A 19500-nucleotide genomic window follows, 5' to 3' on the forward strand; every position below is an offset into this window, starting at 1 on the left:
TTTTTTGTGTTACATTTTAAGCTGTTCAAAGGTTGATCAGTGTTAGTGTTAGCTCACGTTTGGAACAGTCACACGTTCAGGCTGGCAGGGGTCTGGAGACCTGAAAGGTAAGAATCCTTTCCCCTCCCATTTACCATTTCCATCCTCCCCCTGAGGTTTCTTCCCATTCATAGGGCTCTCCTTCATCCCTTCCCAGTTGCTTGTGGCTGCCTTCCCTGCCCGGGGGGAGCAGGCAGAGAAAGGTTAAACTTCCTGCCTTCCCCCCTCCACAAGGTTGCTGCTCTTTTCTCACCCCAGCCTGACCCCAAGAGCAGCAACAGGGTTGGTAGCAGCTGGACAGGTATGTTAACCCTTCCCTGCATGCTTCCCTAGGACAGACAGTGCAGGCAGCCAGAAGTAAGTGGGAAGGGGCAGTATGTGCAGGGCAGTATGTGCAGATCTGGGATGTGTGTGTGTGTGCGCGCACGTGTGGGGGAATAATAGGCTCATTCTGAACCAGTTGAGGGGCAGGTGGGGTGCTTACACTAGCATGTAAGTCTAACACAAGCTGGGTACCACAAATCAGAGATAAACCTAAGGTACTGGAGTGACTTCAAGTTGCCTACAGAGTGCTTAAAACTAGTTTCAGTTGTTAATATGTGGACAATTCAGGGGTTAAGAGTTTCAGAAGTTGCCTTAAATTAATGTGCAACAAGGCCCTTAGGAACAGGATGTTAGAAGTATTGCTGATAAGAATTCAAACAGACCACATCTATTGAATCTTGACTCCAAACCTCTAGCATGAAATGTAATTAAGATGACACTCAGGTTTCAATTTCCTGACAAAACTGTTGTTTGGATATTACCTATCTCTAAGGAGATGCGTCTTTGGTACAGATCATCTTCATTCCATTTGCCTGTGTAACGAAGTGATACCATCTCAACAAGCAGAAGGGGAGGAGTAGCCCTTGGCCTACATAAACGGGCATGCCCCACTTCAGAAGAAGAGTGGCACTTAAATGTAGCATGGGAAGTTTTTAGGTATTACCTGGTGGGGAGAGCATTTACAGGGGTGACAAATCATGCTTCATTGCAATGGCTAAATTGTGTGAAATATGATAACCCCCAACTAATGAGCTGGAGCTTATGGTTACAAAGTCACAATTTAACTGTAGAACATTGACCAGGGAAGCAGCATGGCAACCCCAATTTCTTCTCCAGGAACAGTGAGGAGGAAGACTTGCTGGCCCAGCATGGCCACAAGCTCCAAAATGGGAAAGAGGAATGTAACAGGGCCCCTACCTCATTACTAGGGCGACTGGGTGGTTTAGTGGTTTAAGGTTTGCTTTCACTGCTACCTTCTCCTCTTATCGGCCCCCTGCCCCACTGACACACAGTCCTTCCCTTTACCTTACCATGCGGTTTGAGGTGGTAGGTCTCTGGGTGCTGCCACTGTTTGCACACAGGCTGAGGATGTGAAACAAAATGGCTGCTGAGTCCACCTGTTGACAGATGACCCACAAGGCAGATGTGGACCCAGATCCTGCTACAAAAGCCCAAGTCTTAAACCAAAGATGGGTAGTCTGGCTGGGGGAGCTGCCAAGGACCAAATCTGCCCTGGGAGGCATGAGGACAGAAGCACAGAATGTGCCAGGGAGAATGTAGGAGGAAGCCCAAGTGAAGAGAAGCTGTTGATTTGCATTGAAACTGAGCTAAATACTCCATGCACTTTCTTTTCTGTTATTTTTGTAGGGGAGCCACACAGGGGGTGAGGTGAATCCCTCTGGAATATTGCTGTGCTTGGGCACAGGTGTTGACATTTTAGGTGATTTTTATTTGTTGTTCCCTGTTAGATCAGAGACTGTGGCTGAAGGGGAGGCAAAGGCCACGAAAAGGGAATTTCATGGATTTTTTTTGTTTTGTTTTTTAGGGTCAGAAGGGACCTCAGTAGATCAAAGTCCAACCCCCTGCCCTGGACAGGAAAGAGTGCTGGAGTCAAATGACCTAAGCCACATGTTTTTCGAGTCTCCTCTTAAAGACCTCCAAGGTAGGGGAGAGCACCACCACCTGCCTTGGAAGCCCATTCCAGACTCTAGTAAACCTTACCATAAATAAATTCTTCCTAATGTCTAGTCTAAATCTTCTCTCTGTCAGTTTGTGGCTGTTGTTTTTAGTTACTCCAAGGAGCACCTTGGTAAACGGAGCATCCCCTATACCCTGTTGACCCCTTCCCCCTGCCCCCAACCCAATGAATTTGTAGACAGCCACCAGATCCCCTCTCAGCCTTCTCTTACAGAGGCTGAAGAAATCCAGGAGATCAATCTCTCCTCTTAGGACCTTTCCTGCAGGCCCCTATCCATATGAGTGGCCCTCCTCTGGACCTTCTTAAGGTTATAGACATCCCTCTTGACGTGTAGCACTCAAAACTGGATGCAGTATTCCAGCTGCAGCCTTACTAGTACAGCATAGAGGGGGACTGTCACCTCCTTAGACCGGTTTGTGATGCACCTGTTAATGCATGATAGTGTGTGGTTAGCTCTATTGATTACTTCATCACATTGTCAACTCATATTCAACTTGAAGTCAGTTGCGACTCTGAGATCCCTTTCTGCCATTGTGCTGTTTAGAAAGCCATTTCCCAATCTGTATGTGTATTAGTGATTCCTTCTCCCCAGGTGCAGTATTCTGCACTTATCCTTGTTAAACTGCACCCTAATTGTTCTGTCCAGTTTTCTAGCCTGTCCAAATTCACTTGAAGCTGCCCCCTACCCTCTAGCATGTCTACTTTACCCAATAATTTGGTGTCATCCATGAATTTGGACAGTGTTCTCACCACACCCTGGTCCAAATCACTAATGAAGATACTGAACAGTACTGGCCCAAGGACCGAGCCTTGGGGAACAGCGCTGCCCACATCTTTCCAGGTCAAGACTGACCCATCCAGCACCACCTTCTGGGTGCATCCCACTAGCCAATTAGCCTTCCACCTGACTCTGTGATATCAAAGTCACAGCTGCTTAGTTGTTTGTTTTTGTTTTTTATGATAATGGGATGTGACACTGTGTCAGAGGCTTTTTTTAAAATACATGACATCCACTTCAACCCCTGCGTCTAAAGAGTTTGTGACCTGGTTGCAGGGATGACTGGGGACATCCCAAAAATCAAAATTCAGCTGAGCAGGCAGAGCGCAAAGACTGGGACTACTACAATTTGCTACTACTAGTGTGCAACATGGTAAATATCATGAGTTTTGGAACCTGGGAGTTACAAAACATGACCAAAGCAGAAGCCAGGAACCAGCAGCCCTGTATAGTGGGTCCTGAGCTAGAAGGCTCAGCTAAAGTAAAAATGGGACATTACCAGGGAGCTCTGGCTCAGACATGAGACCATTGGTTTAAGTGTGCCTTACCATATGGAAAGCCTTTTCTACTGCATTTACATTAATATGTGGTAGGTGAGAACACTGGAAGGGAAGAGACAGGACAGACAAAGGAGGAGGAGAGGCCCTGGGAAGCCTTTAAAGGCAAGAAGCCTGTAGCAACAGCTGTGGGGTGTCTACAGCCTGACACAAACATTTCACAAGATCCTTCACCTTTCTACTCAATTGTCTCTAAGGATTCCTACAGGAAATACTGTTAGTCTCTTCTATACCTAGTCATCCAATTTACTTTAGTCACCACGTGTGCTTTCCAGCAAGATATCTTGTAGTCATTAATCCTCAGCTCCATCTCCCCAGTTTGCCATGGGATTGAGCTCTCTCTTTTAAACTGACACTCACTTTGAGACAGCTGTTATAATTTCAATTACCTTAGGACCTGTACTCAGTCATTGAAGAAAAAAGTCATTAAGAGCATTTAAAAGTAGGAACTGTGAACCCACTGGATGAGCAGACATAGTCCAAAATGGGCTAGATGGGCCTGCAAATGGCTGTAGCTAGGAAAAAGCAAAGTATGGGATGTAGAGAGATTACCATTCACTGGGTTTCTTCCCAAGTTTGAAACTGTTGCCCTAAATGGAGGGAGCACCTGAGGAGACCTAAGCAGTATGTTAGATGGCAGAAAAGTTTCAAGTGTAAACACCTGGAATATACATATTACATCTAAATAAGTAGCTCAGTGACTGTTTCTGAATAATGGTTGGTCTGAAGTGGAATTTGATGGAAAAATAGCAGCTTACTCAAGGTCAGAACTGCATTCAGTGGGATTTGCATTTTGTTATATATCCTAAATACAAGAACAAACCATATTTTCATCCCATTCAGCCAGTGTTGGAATAAATTATTTCATTTTATTTTTAATGAAGCATCATTACAATTAAACAGCTTTAGTGCAATAATAATAGGCAGGCAAGAATGGTTGCCATTCTGCCCTGCATAGCATCATAGATGCTATGATATCGTTCCTACATGCTGTATAATCATGAACATTTGTAACACTGCCAATTAATTTGTGGTGATAGTATTTAGCAAAAGATGGCTTTGCCAGCTGGACAGAGATATTCCCCGTTTCTCCCTCCCCTATCCCTCCAGCTAGTACTATGAGGTCTTTATCATCTCAAACACATACTAGAAAGCAGCAGATGGGATATCATTTTAATACTTTATCTGAAGAATAACAACATCTCCCAGTAATGCAACTGCCCTCTTAACATGCAACAGTAGCCCACTTAAGGATCCTGTTAAGGATTTAGTCTGGAAAATGGAGGATTGAGGAGACATTTAACAACAGCCTTCAAGCACCTGAAGGGGGTTCCAAAGAGGATGGAACAATGGTGGCAGATGACAGAACAGGGAACAATGGTCTCAAGTTGCAGTAGTTTAGGTTAGATATTAAGAAAAACTCTCTCATGAGGAGGGTAGTAAAATGCTGGAACTGGAGAGGCTGTAGAGTCCTTAGAGTTTTTTAAGACCTCATCAGACAAAGCTTTGGCTGGGGGGAGGGAGGGGATCTAGTTCCAGGATGGGCCAAATATGGCCCACTCAGACATTCTATCCAGCCCGCAGGTTACCTACAAACTATAGAAAATTAATATTTATCTGCTGCTGGCTCCCTGTCAAAATTGACAGAGACAGTGGCAGTAGGACCCAGGGGAAGCCAGCAGGAGTCAGGAGAAAGGCCAGCTCAGCCCAGCCCAGTCCTTCCCAGCCCCCACCTGAAAGTGTCTGCCTCCAGAAGGTTTCCTTGCACACGGCTGCTCCAGCACCATGTGGCCCCCAGCTGCTTTGCTGGACCATGGGAGATGGGGTGCACCAGTACTCCAGGGCCAGAATAAAGAGAGAGAGAGAGAGAGAGAGAGAGAGAGAGAGAGAGAGAGAGTGTGTGTGTGTGTGTGTGTGTGCGCGTGTGCACACACAAGGGAGGGGAAGAGAGAGAGAGAGAGAGACTGAGAGCAATGAAGCAAGCACACAGTGTGTGTGTGTGTGTAAATAGTGAGAGAAGCACAGTGTGCGCATGTGTGTATAGTGAGGAAAGCAGTGTGCATGTGTAGTGAGGCAAGCACACAGTATGCGTGTGCATCAGGTGACTCCCACAAGCACTGCCCCACCATATATGTGCACCCATACCCCCCTGCACTGCCATAAATGCAGACCCCACACTTCCTCACAGCCCTGCCACCCTCCCCCACACCCACGGGCCACACCTATCCAACCCCACAACCCCCCCACACCCACAAACCCACACCCACCACCCATCCCCCCCACACCCCTACAGTATACAAGAGTAAGACTTCATTTTAAGCTATTGTGTAATCACTTCTACACACACAACACAAACACATAAATCAGGACAAAAAGATTTTTTAAAAATAAAATTAACGAATGTTGTAGATGTTTGATTTTTAGAATATAATTTAGTATTTTTCTGGTTCTGAGATGGCAAAACCCCTTGCTAAACAGGACTACTTCCGGGGGCAAGGGGAAGGACTTCTGTTGGCAAATGTCAGGGGTTAGGGGGTGGGGCTTCCAGCCCCAAGATGGCAACCAGGAGGTGGAGCACCTGTCAAGGGCTGGGGCTACCCATGCAGTCCTCGACAGCTTGCCAGAACTTGGTAAGTGGCCTTCCTGTCAAAAATAATTGCCTGCCCTGAACTAGATGATCTCCTGAACTTCCAACACTATTTTTCTTGTCTATGAAGACAAAAATTGAGGGGTGAGGGAAGAGACAAGTGATCCCCATAAGCAGGCCTTGCCACCTCCTCCTGTAGCTCTCTTGCTTGCTCCCCATGAGGAACCACCAGGAGGCACCGCTAACATTGCAGGCACTCTTCCACTGGGCTCTCACTGGAAGGAAGCTGCAAGCTACAGTTGCCACTGCACTGAACTAGGATATGGGTGAAAGCCTAAATACTTAGCAGTCCTGCACTGGACAGACACCTCAGAGGTTCAAGCAGAGGAAGAGTTGCTCTGGCATTGTGATGGCTCTGGCACTGTGATCCTTCAGCCATTCGTCTGAGTTTCTTAATCTGCTGTCTCGCTCTTCCTGCCCCTCTTTCCAGGCAGACCTTTCCTAGCAAACTATTCCTTACAGTCAAGGAAGGTCAGAGAGATTCCAGGCAAGCTCCCTAGTGAACCCCCCATTAAACACGCCCTTGCTTTGTACTGTTTAAACAAGGGGCTTAAGTATTGGATTAACTGCTGAGTTTTAGCTACTTACACTAAATATTAGTGTAAATCATTAATTAAGAGGAACTAACCTAATTATGAGTAAAGAAAGAACTGACCTTAAAGACTTCCCTTCAAAAAGAGGCGGGGAGGGGGGCAGGAAACTGCTGTGTTTGCTGCCCCAGTTCACTCCCCCCACCAGCCACTTGGAAAGCCTTCTCTTATACTCACCTAGATCTAAACAGACTCTGCCCCTCTGTATAGGGTCTTTGTCAGACAGGGGCAGCAATCACCCAACTAGCAGCACTTCCAGTTGTTCAGAGCACATGCCTAAACACACAGCCCAACAAACACTCAGCAAACACATAGGCAGCCCTGCCTCTTTTACCTTCCCAGAACAGGATCCAGAGCTTGGTTCTTTTTCCCTTTCCTCTTGTTCCCAGCAAACTGTTTGCAAACTGTCCTGTTTGCTCACTTGGAGAATCTCCTTTTATACCTCCTGGGTTTGGACTGGCTCCACCCTCCAGCCTCTTCTCTTGAGCACCATGCTCTTTGTTTTCAGGGATAACATGTAGCTATCAAAATGTTCCAGTAACTGCTGCATTTATACATACATCCAGACAGGCATGGGAGAAAGGAGAACTGCTTCTTGACCACTGAAGCACACTATTTTCAATAATTGTTTACATCTCCAGTGCAGCAGTGACATAATTTTGAAATGCTGAAGCTGCTGGCAGCTTTAGAGAGTTGTGTCCATGAAGGAATTCCATTTCATGAGTAAATTTCAAAAGCCTAAAAACCTCAGGTGAGTTAAAAATTCATTCCAATTCCTTCTTCCATCCTTAGTCGATAATATATTTTTCAAAGCAATTTATATGCAAATATTGATTTGAGAAGAGTAGATTACTTCTGGGGTAAACATGCAAACTACACTGCACATATTACAGTATCTTTTCACCAAAACAAAGGGCTGCCAAGCTTTGCATTCATCTATGGTAATATAAAACCAGAGAAACAAAAATTAATTCAGTTCAGTATCATTTAGTTTGGCTTCATCCTGGTGCACCTAGAAAGAAAGCTGAAGGTATGTTTATACAGCTGTTGGAGGTGTGATAACCTGAGGGAGCGCCCAGGCAGCTTGTGCTGCTGTGGTTTCCCTACTCTTGGTATACAAGCTACAGTAGAGCTAGTGTGTGTGTTTACACATGCTACTATCACACTTTTGACTCCAGCATAGACATAACTTAAACCTGAAAAGGTGGGTTTTCATGTGTCTGTTTCCTGCTAATATGGTAAAATTTCAAACAGATTGCCTTGGCCAATTAAAAAACATAAAACAATGTAAGCTGCTGTCAGTAGAAACACTATAACCGGGCTGGAACCTACAAGCAATCAGTGAGACTTTTTTCCTTCCTTTTTTTGTTTTCTTTATATGTATATAAAAACAGACACACACACACACACACACACACACACACACTGCAGTGCCCCTGAGTGTATGGGAGGGAAGGTTATTTAGGTATACATACTTTAAAGAATTTTTTAAAGAAAAAAATCATGTATATCTTCTTTTCTTCGGTAAGAAGAAACATACCTAAAACAGAACTGGCTTCATGTAGTGGTTACAGCAGGACTACTTTTAAGCTGCCAGAGGCCAGAAGCTGAATGGGCCACACTAGCACAGGCCACCGGCACCTCCTTCTGCACCCTGCAATGCAAGCACCCATCCTCAGCTCCATAGAGACAGGCTTCCCTGCTGCAATGCCCAGGACTGTGAATGACTCCTGCACTATAGGTGTGCTGTGCCACACCAGCCCCTGAAGTGGGAGCAGGAAGTGGAAGCCAGAGGAGGGAGGTTCAGTGCAAAGACCTTACCTACTGTTCTAGGTGGAGCAATAACTGAATCATTAAATCATAGGAAGTTAGGGTTGGAAAGGACCTCAGGAGGTCATCTAATCCAGCCCCCTGCTCAAAGCAGGACTGGCTTTAACTAGATCATCCCAGCCACAGTCTGTCTAGCCAAGATTTGAAAACCTCCAAGGATGGAGCTTCCACCCCCTCTTTGGGTAACTGGATCTAGTGTTTTGCCCAGAAGTTAGTGAGAAAATTCTTCCTAATAACTAACCTATACTTCTCTTGTTGCAAGTTGAGATGGTTGCTCCTTGTTCTGTCATCTGCCACCACCAAGAACAGTCCAGCTCCATCCTCTTTTGAACCCCACTTCATGTAGTTGAAGGCTATTAAATCCCCCTTCAATTTTTTCTTCTCTAGATTAAATAAATGCAGTTTCCTTATTCTTTCTTCAAAAGTCGTGTCTCCCAGCCTCCTCACCATCTTTGTTTTCCTCTGCTGGACTCCCTCCAATTTCTCCACATCCTTTCTGTAGCGTGGGGCCCAAAACTAGACACAGTCCTCCAGATGTGACCTCACCAGGGCTGAATAGAGGGGAATAATCACTTCCCTTGACCTACTGGGAACACACCTACCAAAGCAGCACAGTATGCTGTTAGCCTTCTTGGCAACAAGGGAAATTCAGCTTATTGTCCACTGTGACCCCCAGGTGCTTTTCTGAAGAGCTACTGCCCAGCCAGTCAGTCCCCAGCCTATACTGGTGCATGGGATTGTTCCATTCGAAGTGCAGGACTTTTCACTTGTCCTTGTTGAACCTCATAAGATATATTTTGGCCCAATCCTCCAATTTGTCCAATGTGAGGAGGGTCTGCAAATGTACCACTCACAAGCTACAAGTTGGCTGATCCTGGATTAAAGCATGAAAAGAAGAAATAGAGTAATAGCATAAATCAAAAAAGTCTGGCATTAAAAGCATGTTTGTAATTTGCTTGAGAAGAGCTTAGATTTTCTATCTTCTACTCTGCCTTTGTGTGTGGGGGGGTATAAGTTGTTGGGTCCATATTTCATAAAGAAAGTCCCAACATTACTACACCAATTTCCTCCAATAATTGCAATTCTATTGAGATGGTTAAAAAAATAAATAAACGGGGAACTAAAGGCATTAAAAGAATAGACCCAGGGCAATATGTGTTGACAGAAATAAGTGTAAGGTGTAAACTCATGAGAGCCTTCTACATTTGAGGACCAGCAACTCTGAAATGCTTTTCCTTTGTATACATACCAGTATGCATCATGAACTAATTGATATACAAACATAAAGTATGACAGTCCCTGACCCCAAATCTAGCAATCTGAAAAACAATCTTTGCCAGCAATGGAGCTGGAATATATGAACTGCTTTGACTGTAACTTATTTCACACAGGGACTTATTTGGTTTATTTTTGGACAGTGCAATTTACCCTTGAACCTTGACTAGTGACTGATAGATGTAACTGTCCTAATCACCTTCTTGTCCTCCAAGTGCTTAGAAATGGGTTCTTTGAGGCCTTCTCCATGGTTTTTCCAGGGATGGGGGTGATGGTTATTGGTCTGTAGTCTCTGGATTTGTAGTACCCTTCTTCTGTTTCTTTAATATGGGCACTATTTTAGCCCTTTTCCAATCATCTAGGACCTCTCCTGTCTGCCACAAGTTTTTAAAGATAATAGCTAGTGGCTCTGCAATCACATCAGCCACTCCCACAGAGCCCTTGGGTGCAACCCATCGAGCCCCGTTGACTTGTACACATCCAGCTTTCTAAATAGCCCTTAATATTTTATTTCACCACTCTTGGCTGTTGACCTCCTCCACAAACTGGGCTGCCAGATGTAATAGTCTGGGAGATGTTCTTGCCTGGAAGACTGAGGTGAAAAAAAAACACTGAGTACTTCAGCATTTTCCACATCCTCTGTCACTAGTTGCCACACATTCACTAAGCAACCCACCTTTTTCCTGATTTTCTTCTTGTTGCTGACATACTCGTAGAAACCCTTCTTGTTCCCTTTCAGATCCCCTGCTAGCTGCAACTCCAGCTGCACTTTGGCCTTCCTAATTTCATTCTGGCATGCCGAAGCAATACTCCTATATTCCTCCCTAGTTGTTTGTCTAAGTTCCCACTTCTTATAAGCTTTTTTGTTTTTTAGCTCACTGAAGAATTCCATGCTAAGCCAAACTGGTCTTCTGTCATACTTACTAATCTTCTTGTGCGTTGGGATTGTTCATTTCTGTGCCTTCAGTAAGGTTTCTTTAAACTACAACCAGCTCTCCTGGACTCATTTCCCTCCCAGGGGATTTGTCCATCAGTTTCCTGAGTGAGACAAAGCCTCCTTTCCTGACATCCAAGGTCCTTAGTCTGCTACCTTTCTTCATTTCTTTCCTCACGATCCTGAACTCAGTAGTCTTGTGGTTACTGCTGCCCAAGTTGCTATTGACTAATACATTCCCTCCTCACAGATGAGGGCTCACAGGAAGTGGAGAGCTCACTGCGCATGCTCTGTGAACTCACTGTGCATGCTTCTGAGTGGCTGAGACTGGAGTTCTCGTCAGTGAACCCATGCTGAAGGGGATTTGACTGCATTATTGCTTCCCCCAGACCTGCCCTTGAGGGCCAAATCAGGTCACAGGAAATGGTAATATTAGAGAGTGAACTAAAAAAAAGATTAGAAGTCCAAAAAACAGGAGACATAGGGAAAGTTAGGAAGAATATGGATATGTGAGTTTGAAGAAGAGAAGATTGAGAGAGATTTGATAACAGTCTTCAAATACAGAAAGGGTTGTGGAAAAAAAGGATAGTAATTTTCCATATCCACTGAGGACAGGAGAAGAAATATGGATGGCTGGAGATTGAGGATCAGCTTGCAATTTTACAATAGTCTCCAAGACCTTTTGCTACTTTAACCTAACCACTTGTTCCCCATTTTCTATTTGCACATTTGATTGTTTCTTTGGAGTCTTTTGAATTCCTTTGTTCTCTCTTTACTGTATTTTATCCATTTTATTTTAGAACATTTTCCAATTTTTCAAAGTCACTACGAATCTCAATCATGTCCTCCAAAGCAGTAGTTGGAAATGTTTTTTCTGATGGTAGTCTAAAATGACCCATCTCATTATTAGGTGTTTGGATTTGGCCACCAGAACTTCTGCTTCTCTACAACTGCTGCTCCGTTGCAGCATCCCAATAGAGAAGCTTTCCACTGGCCGTCCATAGCATGGACAACTCATCCCCACTGCCAGCATCAAAGCCTCCTGCTGCTAAATGGTGCCAAAGTGCTAGAGCTGCAGGGTAGATCCAATAGGGCCATAAGTTGCCAACTCCTGCTCTAATGCATCTAATTTGAGTCATCAATAACTACTATGTCTATGCTCACTTCTGTCCCTCAAGTCATCAATTCAGTATTTTAAAGAAACCTTTCTGAGGGCACAGGAAAAAAAAATCCTGATGTGCAGGAAGACTAGCAAGTATGGCAAAAGACCATTGGCTTAGTAGGGAACTCTTCAATGAGCTAAAACACAAAAGGGAAGCTTGTAAGAAGTGGAAACTTGGACAAACAACTAGGGAGGAGAATAACAGTATTGGTTGGGCATTCAGGAATGAAATCAGGAAGACCAAAGCACAATTAGAGTTTCATTTAGCAAGGGACGTGAAGGTTAATAAGAAGGGTTTTACAAGTATGTTAGCAACAAGAGGAGGATAAGGGAAAGTGTGGGTCCCTTACTAAATGGGGGAGGCATCCTAGTGACAGAGGATGCAGAAAAAGCTGAACACTCAGTGCCTTTTTCATCTTAGTCTTCACAGGCAAGATCAGCTTTCAGATTACTGCACGTAGCTGCAAACACTGGGGAGGAAGTGAGCAGCCATTCATGGCAAAAGAACAGCTTAGGGTTTATTTAGAAAAGCTGGATATATACAAGTCCATGGGGCTGGACAGGATGCACCAAAGGGACCTGAGGCCAATGTGTGAGAGCTGCTAGCCATCATCTTTGAAAACTCATGGCTACTGGGAGAGGTCCCAATTGATTGGAAAATGGCAAATATAGTGCCTATCTTTAATAAAGGGAAGAAGGAGAATCCAGGGAACTACAGACTGGTAAGCCTCACTTCTGTCCCTGGAAAAATCATGAAGCAGGTCCACAACGAATCCATTTCTAAGCACTTGGAGGAGAAAAATTTAATTAGGAATATCTACATGGATTCCCAAAGGGCAAGTTAAGCCTGGCCAACCTGATTGCCTTCTATGATGACATGACTGGCTCTGTAGATGTAGGGAAAGCAGTGAACATGAGAAACCTTGATTTAACAAGGCTTTTGGTATGATTTCCCACATCATTCTTGCAAGCAAGCTGGGAAAGTACAGATTGGATAAATGGACTGTAAGGTAGATAGAATACTGGCTGGATGGTAAGGCTCAGAGGTTAGTAGTCAATGGCTCGACAGCTAGTTGGCATCTGGTATCAAGTGGAGTGCCCTGAGGTCAGTCCTGGCGCTGGTTTTGTGCAATATTCATCAATGACCTGAAAGATGGGTTGAAGTGCACTCTCAGAAAAATTAGCAATGACACTAAGATAGGGGAAGAAGTAGATACACTGCGGGGTAGAGCTAGGATTCAAAGAAACCTTGACAAATTGGAGGATTGGACCAGAACCACCAACACACTTACAGGCTGGGGGGTGACCTTCTCAGCATCACAGCAGCAGAAAGGGATCTTGGAGTCATAGTTGAATAGGGGTGCTCTATTTACTAGGGCACCTCCTGGATTAACAAGGAACAAATTGATGGAGAGCAGATTTAGGTTGGACATTAGAAAGAACTTCACAGTAAGGGTTGCTAGAATCTGGAATGGGCTTTCAAGGTAGGCGGTGCTCTCCCCTACCTTGGGGGTCTTCAAGAAGAGACTGGACAAGCACCTAGCTGGGGTCATCTGACCCCAGTACTCTTTCCTGCCCATGGCAGGGGTTTGGATTTGATGACCCACTGAGATCCCTTCTGACCCAAACATCTATGAATCTATGAAAAAAAATCTCATGAAGTTCAATAAGGACAAGTGCAAAGTCCTGCACTTATGATGGAACCATCTCATGCACCACTACAGGCTGGGAACTGACTTGCTCAGCGGCAGCTCTGCAGAAAACCTGGGCGTTACCATGGACAATAAGCTGAATATGAGCCAAAGGTGTGCCCTTGTTGCCAAGGACTAGGTACAAACAGTCAAAAAGCCTGAGGCTGAATTGATTCAATCTTCGCAAGTTAATCTGAGCTGCATAGGTTGAACCAATAAGCAAAGTAACAGATGTTCACTTTTTATTCTGGAAATGCAGACACATCACTTCAGTGGCTCAGACCAGAAGCTGCATGGTGCTAAAGCATGCCTTCCTGCTCAGCTGGAACAGACAGGTGGAACCTGGAGTGGATCTGGGACAGAAGTTTAATAAACCAATTTAACCTAAAGCATTTAAATCTTCATCCATCCAGGTTTATCCTAAGCCAGGTTCAGCCATTTTGAAAGCAGTTTAAGTGTGCTGTATTTCTGTTGTGTTACAGAACTGAATTGGTTTCTGAACACTGATACTGGTTTATGTGTAATTTCTGTCCCTATCCAAGCAAGCTAACAATATACTGGACTGCATTAGCATGAGTGTTACCAGCAGATCAAGGGAAGCAATTATTCTCCTCTGTTCAGAACTGGTGAGGCCACATCTGGACTCCTGTGTCCAGTTTTGGGTCAGTCGCCCTCCCCAGTGCCATCTTCCCTGGTAATCCGTGCCTTACGTGGGGCACCCTTGGAGTCTTCCTTGAAGTTCTTATGTCCCGCCCTCTACTCGCCTGTCACATCTTGATGAAAATTATTATGATGATGTTCTTGTGAGGAGACTGCCTATGGTATTTTTTTGTTTGTTGGGGCCTTTTGCCTATGTGGGCCTGACCCTTGTCTTTCGCTAGCCAGGTCTCCCTGTCTAAACCCACCAAACAGGGTTTGACTCCGAGGCTCTAGCCTTTTCCAGTGTCTTGAGGCTCATGGCCCCTTTCTTGCTCCAATCTGGAGCCCAGCCCCCCCTGGCCCAGAGGCCCAGTCCCTGGCCCCACAGCCAGGGGGGTGCAAGCTCAAGGCCAGGGGATGGCCCTGAACCCGCACCCTCCCAGTCCAAAGAGAAAAAAAATAAAACAAAATTGCACCCCAGGTGCACCAGACTTTCCTGGCCTTTTTAAAATAGTGCCTTCAAGCGCCAGGGTCAGTGTGCCCCAAAATCCTGTGCCCCCACTGGTGCCAGAGTCTACGTACCCCCAAAAACCATGCCCTCATTGGCGCTGGTGTCTGTGCCCCCAAAAGCTATGCCTCTGCTGGTGCTGGGGTCCCCACTCCATAGTAGGCCCCAAAAATGAGGCCTCCTCCTTCCCCTAATGGCCTCACCCAAACCACCAGTATTATTCAATAACCAAAAGAAAAAAATGAACAGTCCCATTCTTGGGCAATAACTGCCACCAAAAGAATGTGAGTAAGGAAAGCATTATGTCAGCTTACATTTGCAGGGTTCATGCTGTGGCTCCCCACCATCAGCTCCAGTCCTTGCTGTGGTGTGGCTGTTGTCTCTCCGGAGCTTCCTTCTTCCTGGCTTTGGCCCACGCACCAAGCCTCTTCCTGGAGCTCTGAGATGCACTCCTTCCCCTTGGCTGCTGGCCTCTCACTGCCACTCTGCCCAGGGTTTTTATAGTCCTGGCCTGCCCCTTCCGGTCAGCTTACTAGCTGACCAGGTTCAGCCTTTAACCTCTTCCTCACCAGTACTCCGTGCCCAGAAAGTTCTGGTCTAAAAGGAGCGGACCTGTCTTTGGGTGACAGGACTAGGGTTCCCTGTTACAGTCCCCTACAACAGAAAGGATGTGGGCAAATTTGAAAGAGTCAACAGTGGGCAACAAAAATGGTGAGGGTTTTGGGGTGCATGACCTATGAGGAAAGTCTGAGGGAACTGGGCTTATTTAGTCTGCAGAATTCAAGACTGAGAGGGGACTTTATAGCAGTCTTCAACTACGTGAAAAAGGTTCCAAAGAGGACGGAGCTAGACTGTTCTCAGTGGCAGCACATGACAGAAGAAGGAACAATGGTTTCAAGTTGCAGCAAGGGAAAATTAAATTTGATACTAGAAAAAATCTTTCTCACCAGGAGGGTAGTAAAATACTAGAACAGGTTACCCAGACTGGTCCTGGACTCTCCATCCTTGGAGGTTTTTTATGACCTGACTAGCCTTAGCTAGGATAATTTACTTGTGTATGGTCCTGCTTTGAACAGGGAGTTGAACTAGATGACCTCCTGAGGTCCCTTCCAACCCTAATTTTCTATGATTCTATGATGCTATGATACTTTAACAAGTGCTGGACCCAAAATAGGCTCTGTAACCCCTACTGGATACTTCCACTTTGAAGTTGAGCCTTTGATGACTTGTCTCTGAGGACAATTTTCTAAACAATTCTGAACCCACATTACACTGGATTCATGTAAAATATATTTGTTTAGCCTATTTAAGACTGTTTTTGGACACAACGTCAAAGTTTTACTTAAGCTGAGATATAACACCTTCATTGATCCCTTCATCCACAAAAACGATTGCTTTGACATAGAAAGAAAGTAGATTGGTTAGGCATGACATGCTCTTGATAAAACTTTGTTGTCCATTACTCAGCACCTTTTTACCCTCTGGATGCTTACTGTGAAGGAGTAAATGCAGATGCGGTGAGAAAACCCGGAGAATGCCGCTTCCGGAGCCATTACCATATTAGGATGGAAGCTCTGGGATTGGAATGAGGAGCAGAGACGAGAGCTTCAGCAAAAAAAGGGAGCTGTACAAAGAGAGAAAAAGAGGGAGAAAGAGGATTCCCAGGGGGTAAAAAACTTACCTGAGGACTTCTCACAGTGCTGGAGAGAGCTGAGCTCCAAGGAAGAGGGGCAGATCCCCGAGACAAACCCTGCGACTCATCTGACTGCCGTCCTGCAAAGTGAACAAAGAAGAGAAGAGAGTGTATTTTGACCCAGTGTCTCAGGCTTGGAGATGGTGTCTGATTGTCCTCCAAGAGGCTTTGAGACTTCGGTTGCACTCAGGATAAAAGGTAGACCCTCATAGTGACAAAAAACAAGGGGGGGGTATACAGTGGAGCTGAAGCTAAAAACCTGCAACAAAGAGAAAACAGATGAACAAGATCGAAAGGGACTTTGTTGAGTGCTACTAAGTTCTGTTCTGCCACATTGATAGTTGTTACATTAGAACATTATATAGGTAGAGTTACAAAGTTGATATTACTAATAAGGTTGCAGGAAGAAAAGAAAGAGGATACAAAAGGCAGCTTCTGCCTAAAGTAAGGAAAATTGTAGAGAATGATAAAAGATAAAAATAAAGACAAATGTTAATCTGAATCAGACTGTGAATGTATATATGTCTGCAAGTACATGTGGATATTCGAGAAGGCGAGCGAAGTATTTCCCCATAATACCGGGATCCCTAATACAGGCATAAACCCCCCCAACAACCTCACTCCCCCCCAAAAAAAACCCCAAGAAAAAAATGAACTATATATAATAACCCTCCTGACTAGTGACATCATAAATTAGAACATATAATAATAACATCCAAGTCATGGCAGATGGGAAAGTCAGGGTACATACGGTTCATTGGAAGATCATAAGAGGGTATGAAGAGGCTTCCTAAGTGCAACCACCACACTTACATATGAATTGTTTGATGATCAGCTCCAGTAACTTTTCAGTTACCGAAGTTAGACTGGCTAACCTGTAAATCCCTTATTTATCCCCTTTTTAAGGACACCACTATGCTTGCTTTTTTCAGTCTTCTGGAATCTCAACTGACTGCCAGGAGTTCGCAGAAATAGAAGCCAATGGCTCTGTAATGGCTTGAGCCTTCAGTATCTAAGAATGGGCCTCACTGGGTCCTGCTTCTTCTTCTCATGTTCTGCCACCATAATTACAGATTTTTCTAGGACTAGGCACATAAAATGTCACAGTCTGTAGGCCTGGAAATGTCTTCCCTGGCCCACAGTTTCTACAGAAGCTGGGAAATCAAGAGTTGTTCTCCGGTCTATTTTTTATTACTGTTATCCTTACAGTAACCCCACTTCTGGATGCCATCTGTTGACTTGCTGACTCTTATTTAAAGACCGTCTGACATTTCCAGATTAGCTAGTCCTTCTCTGGGCCTGCAGGAAGGTATTTGGTGATGTCTGTGTACAGTCTGGGCACATCTACACATGCTCCTGACTGCAGTTGTTACTGTGAAGTCATTTAGTGCTTGCTAAGGTAAGTACTGTGCAGTCTCAGCGGCGCACAGGTCTTTTCCGACTCTACTGTGCAGTAGCATTGGTATCATTGTTCATGCCTGCTGTCTCTATGTTGCCATAGCTCATCACTACTGTGATGTATTGTCTCATGTAGATGTGCCTTCTGCCATCAAGGGACAGGGTAGATATGCACCATGTAGACAAATGGAATAACATAGCATAAGCTTTCATGACCTTGCGCTCACTTCATCAGATAAAGTGATCATCATCTGATTCATTATCTGATAAAGTGAGCTCAAGTTCACAAAAGCTTGTGCTCTATATATAATGTATTTAGTTAGTCTACAAGGTTCATCTCTACACTGCCTTCTGTCTGATTTCAGACCAACATGGCTAGCTGCCTCTCATGTGTTGTGTGCCTCATATTTCCAGTTGTATAGCTATCTCCAATATTTTTAAGCAGTTTCTTTGTATCTAAGAAGCGTTTCTTTTATTTCAGGTGGCTAACAGCCTGTGTCAGATGGCTAACATAGTATATCTGTGAACATATAGCAGATGTCTGGTGTCTTTGACCTGTTGTAATCCTACCATTTTGCTTACCACTGTTCTCCTGATGTCCAACAGAGTGATTCCAGCAAGCACATGCAGTACAGGCTGTTCACATTTGTTGGTTTTAGACCTCCTATAATGCAACAGCAGCTGTCATTCTGCACAGGGTCCAACTTCTTTGTGTAAGCTAATCTTTCCCATACTGGACATGAGTATTTGGCCATCAATAGCAAAGTGCAACTGAGGGAGCTCTTAATGTTGCTTGGTTAAATTCCTATTTTGAATTTGCAAGTTTGCTGAGCATGTTATTCTAGGTGCTGACTTTGTCTTTTGTCTTCTCCAGTGTTCCTTGAAGGGGAAAGTGTGGGTTAGTGTTATTGCAAAAAAGACAGGATTCCAGAAATGGGCATGTGGTGTTCCATTATAGACAATGCTGAGTTGTCTATTGACCCTGTGGTTCCAGAGGTGGAAAAGACTCATCTGCTTTTTGCCTGGGTTGATATGTAATTGACTTCTAGTGAGTAGGCCCTCCTAATTTGAAAATACATCATCTCTAATATATTCTTTCCTATCCTAGTCTCTCCCCACAACCCCAATCCTTGATCTTATTGTGTTAGGGATCTGACAGTTGATCATTTTTCTTAAGACTCAAGTAAAAGTGGTATTAAAATTGTGTCATCCACTCTTAGCATTCCCTTTTCATTCAGTATAAGATTTATTTACATTTTCTTAGTCTTTCTTCTCATATTTATACATTTTTGTTACCTTTATACATCCCTTGCTCATTGTGTCACAATTTATGCCTTGGACTTTCAGCTTTGGTTTCTATGGGTGCAGACAGAAGTGCAGCTCCCAGATGTAACTCAGAATATTTTCTGCAAAGTGTTCTTAGTTACAACATTACCCAGACCAAAGAGAAGTTCACTGTTGTCTCCAGGGAGCAGGGAAATCTGTCAGGCTGGGAGCCTACAGCCAGGTTCCCATACCAATGACCATGGCTCTTTGCCAGGGCTTGCTGTTTTCAGAATGGGAGGAGAGAAGGCAGTGGAGGGAGCTTGATCTTGGGGCTCCCCAGCTGGTGCTGATGGTGGGGGGTGATTTGGAGCCCCTCCACCTTGGGCAGGCTCCAATTCACCCACCCCTCCCTTGGGGGGTTGGAGGTTTGAAAAATCCCCAGACTGAACTCCCTCCATTCCCTTTCCCCA

General features: G+C 44.7%; 1 long non-coding RNA gene across 1 annotated transcript; it reads right to left on the minus strand.

The window, feature by feature from the left end:
- Positions 1-8730: 8730 nt before the first annotated feature.
- LOC109306748 lies at positions 8731-19228 on the minus strand. The gene is made up of 3 exons (XR_002100099.1): positions 19135-19228; positions 12236-12242; positions 8731-8741 (listed from the first exon to the last, which is right to left on the minus strand). It is a non-coding gene; the product is annotated as an uncharacterized LOC109306748 (long non-coding RNA).
- Between the last annotated feature and the right edge of the window lie 272 nt (positions 19229-19500).

Source organism: Crocodylus porosus, unplaced genomic scaffold (genome assembly GCF_001723895.1).
Source record: "Crocodylus porosus isolate Cpor-Errol unplaced genomic scaffold, CroPor_comp1, whole genome shotgun sequence".
NCBI lineage: Eukaryota > Metazoa > Chordata > Crocodylia > Crocodylidae > Crocodylus > Crocodylus porosus.